Genomic DNA, 11,064 nt, shown 5'->3' with positions numbered 1-11,064 from the left:
ATATATTTAATCTCGCATCAGAGAAGAAGGCAAGCATATATGCATCATAGGAGATTTCAATGCTCATAAAGCCGAGCTGGGGAAAGAAAACGCAAGTGGAGGTCGTTTCCACAAATTCATAGATGACAATGATCTAGTTATAAGAAATTTATCTTTAAAGTGTGAAGGAGAATATTTTTAAATTTAATTACTATTTATAATATAAATTTTTCCAATACTTTAAATTTATTTTTATGTTGTGTTGATATTTCCGCGGAAGAACGTAATGAGCTCCCATGTTTAAATGTATTGCAAATGGCCAAGGCCTTACGATATTCTTTCAATTGTGATCAAATTTATAAATGGATGTTTTTGTGGAAACAAAATTGAATGAGTGGTCAATTTATAGGCATCTTTATATCCCCATATAGAAAAAAATCTTAACAGGACATGCAGGTACAAAGAATAAAATTGGAAGGCCTATAATTTCATACTTTTATACAACCAAATTTATTGTTAATTTATAACCCAAAATTTAGTCATATATTAACCATATTTTAGGAAACTTATAAATTTAACCCAAAATATCGTTATTAAAATAACCCATTTTGGGTGAAAACGAAAACCACCCAATATTTTGTTTGGTTAAATACTGACCCAATAAATGTGTAAAAAAACAACCCAATTAATTGTTAAATTATAACAAAAAATTTAGTCATATATTAACCATATTTTGGGCTAATGTTCAATCCATATTTGGGTAATTTATAAATTGAACCCAAAATAGCGTTATGAAAATAACCCTTTTTGGGGGAAAACTGAGACAACCCAATATTTTGTTTGGTTAAATACTGACCCAACAATGGGTAAAAAAGCAACCCAATTTGGGTCAAAAACAACCCAATATTTTTAAGAGTGTACACGAAAGGGACCCAAATCCCTAACGGTAGTTGACTATTCTTTACGATGATAAATTTATCGACTGCTTATCAAGAATAGAAATAGATGAGCCTGGCCAATATGGAATGGTGAGTGACCACTACAGCATTTTTAAAACTATAGATCTGAAGACAGCCAGTAATTTACCGTCGAAGGAAGAATCTATAGTTATTAAAAATGAGCGCAGAATCTGTTGGAATTTCGACGACGAAGAAGGAATGAAACAGCTGGGCACACTCATGGAAACAGCTACGAAGGAATGAAACAGCTGGGCACACTCATGTAAACAGCCTCGAAGGCTGGTTTAGACAACTACGATAGTTTTGTAGGAGCCGTTATGTCGTGTATGCAACAATCCTTAAAACAAAATAGTGTGGAGTGAAAACTGAGAGGAGGATTTACGCCAAAGGCGTGGTGGGACAGTGAAGTAACGGCAAGCATACAAAGACGCAAGGGGGCCAATAGACAACGCAGGAATGCAGAAGAAGAATTCCGTGAAAAATGGTTTGAATACCAACAGGCGCGAAAAGAATGTAAACGTCTCATTAAGAAGAAATTAACAGAATATAAAAATAAGATAGAAGCGGAAATCGAAAAATTAGGCCAAGATAAAGGTAAAAAATCAGACAAATAGTACATTCCGGGGAATTAAATCGAAGCAGGGGACAATTCTATATAAAATAAACGAGGTGGCGGCAAGGGTTGTAGAAAATATAGAAGAAGAACTTTTGAACGGACAACCACAACACAATAATTCGAGAGTGGCGGATGGAACTCCAGAGAGCTAGACCCTATTAACATTACGGAGATGATAACCACTACTAAAAGACTGAAGAGAGGTAAAACAGCTTTAAGCGGTGGCATTTATGCAGAATGTTTAAAGTCTCGTTGCAGACTGTGTAGTATCTTCAATGATATCATTGATAATGCTACTATACCAGAAGAATGGAAGGAAGCCAGGGTCAGGTTAATACTTAAGGGGAATGGAAATAATGAGTCTGATATAACTGCATATCGCCCCATCGCCGTGACCTCAGTGGTATACCAATTATACTCTACGATCTTAAAGTCTTGTCTGTCAACATTCTTGTAAGATAATGCGGTTATAAGTGAGGCCCAAAGGGGCTTCAGACCGGACCGTCGTATTGCCGACCACTAATTTACTATTACAAAACTAATGTAAATCTCATCAAAAGTAAATAAAAAACTTTAAATAGAATTTCTCGATATAAGAAAAGCATATGACAGCGTTGACAGACACCAACTATGGAAGTGTATGAGATAAAAAGATATTCCTGCGCCACTCGTTGGGGTTAAATTGTCGCTATACGATTCATGTTCATATACTTACACCATTGGTTCTATATCTACCCCACCGATGGAGAGCCGAGTTAATCTGAGACAGGGCTGTCCCCTCTCCCCAGTACTATTTATAATATTTTTGGATGATTTGGCTAGGAGACTAGAGATAACTGGAATGGGTGGAAATCTGGAAGACGAGATAAATACAACTAGAATATCTGTATGTTGCCTGCTATATGCTGATGATATAGCCTTATTCGCTAATGATGAGACTGGAATGCAAAGACTACTCGATTTGTGTTCGGACTTTGCAAAACAAAAGGGTATCTCCTTCAGCGTAGAGGAATCTGTCCATATGTCGGAGGCTTCAGTGACCCCTTGATACTGCAGTTAGAAGTTTCAAATATTTGGGAGTCACCTTCTCGTCAGAGGGTCACTATTTATCAGAAATGGAAAGCCTAATGCTGAAATGGTGTAACAAGCTCCGATGGACAGTACGAAATTTCAGGCCAGAACCGGCTCACTAGTGGCCAGCGCGAGGCAGTATGAATTGATGGGAGCCTCCCCACAATGCCATTTATGTCAAGCCGATGTAGAAGACGTTAAAAATGTGATAATGGACTGTCCTGCAACGGTAGCCTTAAACGGGTTAGAGTGTGCAATAACTGGTGGCTTTACCGGGGAGTCGGGGTCCGGCTCTTGTGACCCATAAGGGCGGTGGTGCACTGGGAGATGTTAGCTCTGATCAAATGGTCCTATGTCCACCTCCGACTTCGGTCAGGATTGGGCTGGAAACTGAGCTTCGGCTCAGACTAACGGAGAGGGTCCAGAAAAACTGGTCGCCTCGGAGGATTGGGTTACCTGCCGTGGGGCGGCGGGTCTCCGTATGAGGCGCAGTGGTCCCGTTTCCCGGCCTTTTGGAGTCCACGGGGATCTCCGGTGCCAGTTGTGCCGGGTTATGCTGACCGCTGTGTGCCCGTCGTTCCCCTTTTTACACTCTTTCTGAATGGTATGACACTCTACCTACGTAGGTAGGGTGTCGGATGGAGTTGCTATAGCATCCACTCTTAATCCTTCTGCTGTGATGGTCGTCCCATTGTTGCACCTTCTGCTGGGTTGAGTGGCTTGCGTCTAAGGTAGTAGGGCACTATGATGATAGACCTCTGGTAGTGTGGTTTTAATCTTACCGGTACACTGGGCTATAAATTCTGTTATCCCATAATAATATACAATCGCTAGGTTGTCTTGGATTTTAAATAAAATATGGTATAGTATTTTTATAGTTTTCCTTAGTTAGTATTTAATAAAATTCAAGGCGGATAAGGCAGGTACTTTTATATTTGAGAGGCAATATGGTATAATAGTTGGGAAAATAAAACAGATTGAATGAAAATTCACTCCTTACTCAAGTTTTTTGTTACTCTTAGAAATTTTTGGAAACTCCTGTTTTAAACTGTAAAATTAGTAAACAAATTATAAAACCCTCATTGGTGGAGGTGGTCCAAACTTTCATACATAACCTACCAGTATGTAAATGTATTAATACATATGTATTTTTATTTATATATGTCTAAACTATTTACAGGAAAACAGTGATGTTTCAGCATACATAAAAAGTTGCAAGAACAGCAGCCCACATGTGCTTACAATTGGCACGTGTTATTTTATAGTTTGTGGTATTTTTTCCTCTGAGCTCGCTGCTTGTTTTAAGCTCTACTATGTTTTGGATCTACATGTATGTTATCCAGTAAAATGTCGCTGGATTTGGAAGATTTTCCACAGAAATGTGTAAATTTCTTCAACAGTTTTGAGTGTTAAAATTTGTTAAATGGTATTAAAATTGTTTTTACCATATTTCACTTGTTTAACTGTCTCTTACTGTTTAAGGATTAATTTAAAGATAAGGAGCCAGTGTATTAAAATAAAACTCATTGATTACAAAGAACACAGTAACTTCAACGCAAATTTTTTGTTAAAATAAAAATCTTCCCTCTTATTCCTAACAAAGAGGCATTGATGTGACAAAAAAGATTATGATAAACGTTTTAACTTTTCAAATAATATATTTTTTGAGTTGGTATATACTATAGACACTAGCTCTTCGTACAAATAAGAGAGTGGTGTGAGGCTTTATTATTAGTTTTATTTGCTTGGGTTTTTTCTTACAAATTAACTCAAATACAGTACTTTTTTAATCATTAAATTGGTAGAAGAAGTAATCGAACTAAACGAAAATGAAACCAAAAGGAGTTTCTTCTCTAGACTAAATATTGGGTTAAAGTAAAGAAGTTACCACACTTTTATTGTCATTTAACTAGGTTAATATTTACCCATAACTGAGTAGAACTTAAAACTAAACATTGGGTTAAAAAAGAGGAGCGACTAAGAATATGTTATCATTTAACTAGTTTTGGGTTGAAAGTTACCCATATCTGAGTAGAACTGAAAACAAAATATTGGGTTAATAACCTTTAGCCCAATATTGGATTGAAATAAACAATTCAATTTGGGTTAAAAATTAAATAACCCAATTATAAGTTGGTTGCATCTAAAAGATCCAACTTTATAATCTACTTTTAGGCACGTAAACTTGACGCAAATGTCTTTTTCATGGTAAAATTGACATATTTGAAAATCATTTGAGTTTATGTGACTTTTAACGGGTACAGAGTACAAAGCTCCGAAAGTCACAACTATTTAGTCTATAATTGACTCTTGAAACTAATTTATTTAATAGCGCACTTTGATAGAGTTCCTATTAACAATATCAGATGTTAATCAAGACTGGAGCATTCAACTGGCGTTTTGTCGTACATGAACTCATGCAAACCTGCTTTGTCACTTAAATGGCAGCGTTCGAAGCGACATCTATTGGAATTCCAGCGAAGTTCATATTTAAGTGAAAATCCGCCGTTTCCCGCTAGACGCCACTCCAAATTAAATACTCCTATCTTGATGGACTCCTGGTAATGATATATACTTATCGAAGTCAATTTTACCAGAGTGCCCGTCTATGGGTATCTCAACTGTAATTAAACTTAACGCAATTCATTGGCGTATAATACCGATAGCTAGTTTTAAATCCCAAACGCGAGTTTCAACTTTTGCAGACCATTTTCCATTTCATTTCTAGACAAAATAGTCTAAATAATTCTTAGTAGTGGATATTCAGCCCTAAGCCGATATCAAAAGAGTAAGAATATACCAATAAAAGTGAGCGTGAAACTCGGAAAACAGGAATTAATACAGTTATATTTATCGCCTTTGGATATTACCAGGTTAGACAAATCTCCCTTAAGGACAACCTGTGATATAATATGGTTTGTGCCGCGACAGCGAAATGCTTTTACGTGCGAAGATAACATTTACTATCGGCTCCTTTACGATTCAACCCACACGACTTTGTAGATTGTCAAAGTAATTGCTATATCCCATAATAAAATCGAAAATTACATGTATAGAGGATTCTAATTTGAAGCGAGACGTCGAAGCGTTTTATAGTATATGGCTCCGAACTTAATTGCCTAATTTATTTATCTAGCTATTTGATTAGGGATGCTGCTTACTTAGTGAGCGCTGAATCAATTCCACCAGCGTGGTATAATTAATTATTTATCGTATCGAGAGATACTGCGCAATCCAAATCAACATGTAAAATTTTAAAAATCAAAATCGTTACATTATAAATGATCTCTGATTATCTTAAATAGCTATAGCGGTGTTTTAGAGTGTGTATAACAATGAAAATGTCTGAAGAGTATGAGCTCTATATAAAGCTTCGTTAAATGGTAAAATTCCTGGTTTTTCCTGTAGACACGTTGATTAGAAAAATTTTACTCAGAACACGGCCCGGATTTTTTGGAAAACAATCTATAACATTTCCGCCGAAAGAACTGACTAAAATTTCATCCATATTTTATTTTCATTTCGATGCCCCAAACGCTGGGGTAGGTTCAAAGAAATATTGAACTAATGGCTTTCCGCCTCCGCCAAATACGCTTAATCTATTTAATCTTTTACACCTTTTTTTATATCAAGTGGTCCTCTATCTTGATACATATTTCTTCACATTTAAATAGATAAAAATAGATTGGTAAACTATTTGTAACGCGCTCAGTTGTTACATGAAGCCTGTTTGTAAAATAAGTCTTAATTAAACGATTTTAAAAATTACATACATAAAAATTTGATTTCTAATATTACAACCATGACTTTAAATGATGTTTCATATATATAACTATATGATTTAATAAAATTGAATAAAAGAGACACGATACTTCATGACTGTGATTAAAATTGTTTATTTAAAAAAATTGTTCGTAAATAAACAATTTTAATCACAGTCATGAAGTATCGTGTCTGTTTTATTCAATTTTATTAAATATTAAATTACCATGACTTTTAAATCTTTCACAATTAAATATTATAACTATATGATTATTGGACAGACTTTATCTTTTATTTAACATATAACATTTTTGGAGCTACCCCATTCTTTAGAAGTATTTACTAATAGCGTTTTCCACTGGGTGATCTTCGGATAGTTCCCACGAAGAAATTGAAGAAATTATTTTAAAACTAAGTCCGGAAAGAGTAATGAGAGCAAAAATTAAGAATTATATTGAGGACGTTGTCCATTTATACTCGGAAAAAGAAGTAAGTGATCTTTGGGCCTAAGGTAGTAGAGTAGATATTTACTTTCTGCCTCTTTATAATAATTATAAATAATAATTAATTATTATAATAATAAATTATTGCTTTCTAATTTAGCAAGAATTTTCGTTTAAGAAAATCCACCTGCTATGCTCTCATTCAAGAGTTTGAAAGCTCACCATATTTCCCAAACAATACCTCACATGGTGGTAGTGCAGTGATTTCTTTGGAAAAACATATTATTTCATTTCTTTGGTATGTCTTCTACTGTAAAATTGGGGATGAACTATTTACAAAATGTGTTCATTAGGTTTGCCGGAAATAAGAGCTGTTTACGGGATGTTTCGGGCCGGTTTGGAATAGGAGAAACAACACTGCTACGATTAATGGACCGGGTCATGGATTACTTTCTGTCTGTAGCTCCAGCAGTAATCACGTTTCCTAGAAGTCCAGAAGAAAAAGAGGAAGCTGCAAGAGCGTTTCAAGATGTAAATTGAACTTGTTTATAAATTAATTAGTCACTCGAGTGTTTAGCCATTTCATGCTTGAACTGACAAAGTTATCTCTATGGTTTTTATACTACTGCCTTTAACACAAAAGATGGGATTGATTTTTTCAGAAGTAGATAAATGCTTTTTGTGACAAAATTGTTAATTATTGAATTTGCATTTTGATATCAATTAAAAAAATGTTTCTACTAATTTTATACAGATAAATGGATTCACAGGTGTTTTGGGCTGCGTAGACGGGTGCTATCTACCCATTCGCACACCTGCGCGCAAAATTAAATCTACGTATGCCAATAATCATGATGGTACACTCATTACACTGCAAGGCATTTGCGATGCAAGGCGAAGGTTCGTGGATGTTTTCACTGGTACACCGAGCAAAATTCATGATGCCAGGATTTGGAGACTATCGTTTATAAGCCAAGAAATTTCGGGAATATGTGGAATATGACTAATGCCCAAAAAGCATTTAACTTAAAATTGAAAATACTTTCGGGATTCTGAAACAAAGATTTCGACAGTTAACTAGAACTGACTTTCATACTGTAGAAAAAACTACCAGGTTAATTTTTGCATGTTGTGTTTTGCATAATTTATGCATAGATAACGGTGATGAGTGGGATTATACTCCAGTTGACCCCGAGGAAAAAAATTAAATACAAGTGAATAACGAAGCTGGGACAAGAGAAGCGGCGTTAAAAAGATTGGGAGATATTAAACAAAATACCATTTGTCAAAATTTAAAAGCGTATTAAACATTTATTTTTATAACAAAATTTAATACTGTAATGAAACTTTTTTTTAATATTTGAAATTTTACTTGGAAAATAACTGTTTCAATAAATCCATCTTTTCATGATGGCGCCTTTCTCTCGCAGCTTCTATCAATTCACGAACTTTTTAAATAGTCTCCGCAATCGTGTTAGCTTCATTTTCAACTTTCTTTTTTGGTTTCTGCGGAGAGGCGACAGGACGTTTAGGTGCAATTGAAACTTTCCAACACCTCTCATAACTTCAGGTACGAAACTATCGTCATTTGCTGCAATCTTCGCTACTTCGTCTGCAAACTCAACATCTTTACGATTTGAACCTGATTTACGATTATTTTCCACCATATTTATTTTTCTTTTCATAACGGTTTTATATCGCGTTTCACATTGTGAAGAGCCGCGGTTTAATGACAAAACATCTTTTATGTCCTTAGAAATTTGAAACCACATGACTTTCTTATTTTTGAACATCTTCATTGGTCCTATTTTGGGTAAATACTCGGCATACTTATTTAGTAATAGTTTTGTATCTCCTGTACCCAACTCAGCTGTTTTGGAAAATAGAAAATCAACAACAAAGATTTAAATGAAAAAATATTGGGTTAATTCAATAGTTTTGTTTGCAGATTCTTTATCATTTAAATCAATGAAATTTTCATTTGAGTTAGATAAACTAGACATATTTGAACCGTCTGAAATGAAGCCGCTTTCAATTAGGAGTTTTTCCTCGAGTTCTATCAAGGATTTCTCTCCTTTAAAAAATATTGATAAGAAATACATATTTTTCCTTTATAATAATGATATATCGATTACTTCACTTTGCCAAGTTTCAATGTGGATTCAATCATTAGTCCATGATTCAATTGAGGAAGGAAGAGTTCAGCCTAGGCATGTGTTGTGTTATATACTTACCATCAACTACAACGTGAGCGAGAATCAGCCCATTGTTTCGAATAAATAAACCGTCTTCATTAACAAGAAGGACATTGCTCGCCATTTTACCTGAAACACGCGTCTTCATGTTTCGCGCCAAAAACCAGGGGGCGAAAAATTAATTAACGGGTTTCACTGGGAAATCTGCTCGGCAGCGCTCCGTGGAATTATCATCCAGAGCAGTGACGTAAAAAGTGATTATGGGGCAATCTTCGAGCAGCTCAGTGTAAAACGCTATAACTGGTCTTTTTAGAAGTTTTCTAAGACAAAAATAAACAAGGGAACGACGCTACACACCAAATGGCAGATTAACACGAGCTTACCGTGGAAGATTATAATATCTTTGTCAATTGTTTACAAACACAAACTGGCATATACTGTTGCCAACCTGTCCCTAAGTCATTATACAATGAAGCGCTACTAATTATAGAGCCGGTGCTACCGCGCTCTACCCAATGATCCAGGTAAGTGGCGTGAACATCATTTGAATGTACTGTGTTACCTATCGATTTGCCAACGGTAGAACCTGAGGTGGTTAGATGCGGATTGGTCAGGTGGGCAAAATCTTAACAGTTGCGTTATCTGATCCGAGTAGATTATTGCGATATATCAGATTTTCGGTCTTAACGTTCGTATATTATCAGATCACTTGTTAAATACTCATTTGCAAGTTAGGAAAAGCAAAATATCTTGTAAGTTTGGCGGAAAGATATTAGCACGAGTCTCCGGTAAATCGTCGGCGGGAATTTTCATATTCGGCTATTTGATGTTGAGAGTTGGCGACTCGTGTTATATTAATCCAATTTAGAAATATCTTTTGTATAAATATCAAAGTGATCAATAAATATTTAATGTAGATTATTTTAAGCTTCATTATAGCGTATTTTTCGTATTTTGCTCCTAAAAATCATCAAATCGCACATTGATGTACGTCAACGTGGTAATCTCAGTAATACCTGTTATATGCTCACCCTGGACTCACCAAACCGAAATGTTTTAAGTATGCCCCACTTGTATAACCAAAAAGAAATTATGACAACTGTTTTAAAATGGTATCTATGTTAATTAATTATCACTTTGAAATATAACGCAATAGTCGGTATTTTCCAAAATTAAATAACGCGCTCAGGTATATTTAGAAATTTAACCGTATACATGCCAAATTCGAAATTCCCGCCGCCAGAAATTCGTGTTATTATCTTTCCACACTAGGTCCAAATGTTTCAGCCAGTGATTGTGAATTCATTACAATCCAAGAGATAGATTGTATACAGATTGAATTCAATTCCAACCGACGTGAAATCACGGAGGTTGCGGTAACTATCCCCTATCAACTTTTCAGGAGTTGGTAAAATTTTAATTTGAAAAACCTGTTCGCAGTTTGGTAATAGACAGGTTACACCCCTTCTTGAAATAGTGAACGGGGAAACTTGTATGAGATAAAATCATACACAATAAAGCTAGATTTACCTTACGTGTTGTTGTTGATCCGATGATAAATGATTTTATCGGTCAGTTCAGATATCTGATTCGTATTTTGACGTCATTATCTGCGCATATCAGATTTCCTTAAAATATTTATCCGCGATAAACGTTTTTTTCATATCAGATCAGCTATCCGAGTATCTGTGCTTAGATTAATTAATGCATAGGTATATTTCAGTCTCGTGGAAATTCCCTTCACTGGCGGAAAATCCTGTTCTAATGGCGCTCTATCAGGAAAGATAGGATTGACAACGTCTGCGCATGCACGAACAACGGGGCACACCTTTTACGCCACCCGTTAATATATCTACTTCCAAATGGGACGCCAAGACTAGTTCGAAAAATCGACGCCAGGTGTCCCTACTTTCGGTCCCATTTTTCGGGCTTGCGCAGATATAGCTTTGAATTTTTTCGCCGCTAGAGCGCCATTTTTGATAAACCGGAATATCCCTATGCCCTAATTCAAGATATGTGGCACTATCGGATGAGCTCTA

This window comes from Leiobunum rupestre, chromosome 9, assembly GCF_980474605.1.
Source record: "Leiobunum rupestre chromosome 9, qqLeiRupe1.1.hap1, whole genome shotgun sequence".
In the NCBI taxonomy this organism is placed as follows: Eukaryota; Metazoa; Arthropoda; class Arachnida; order Opiliones; family Sclerosomatidae; genus Leiobunum; species Leiobunum rupestre.
This window is presented reverse-complemented; position numbering follows the sequence as displayed.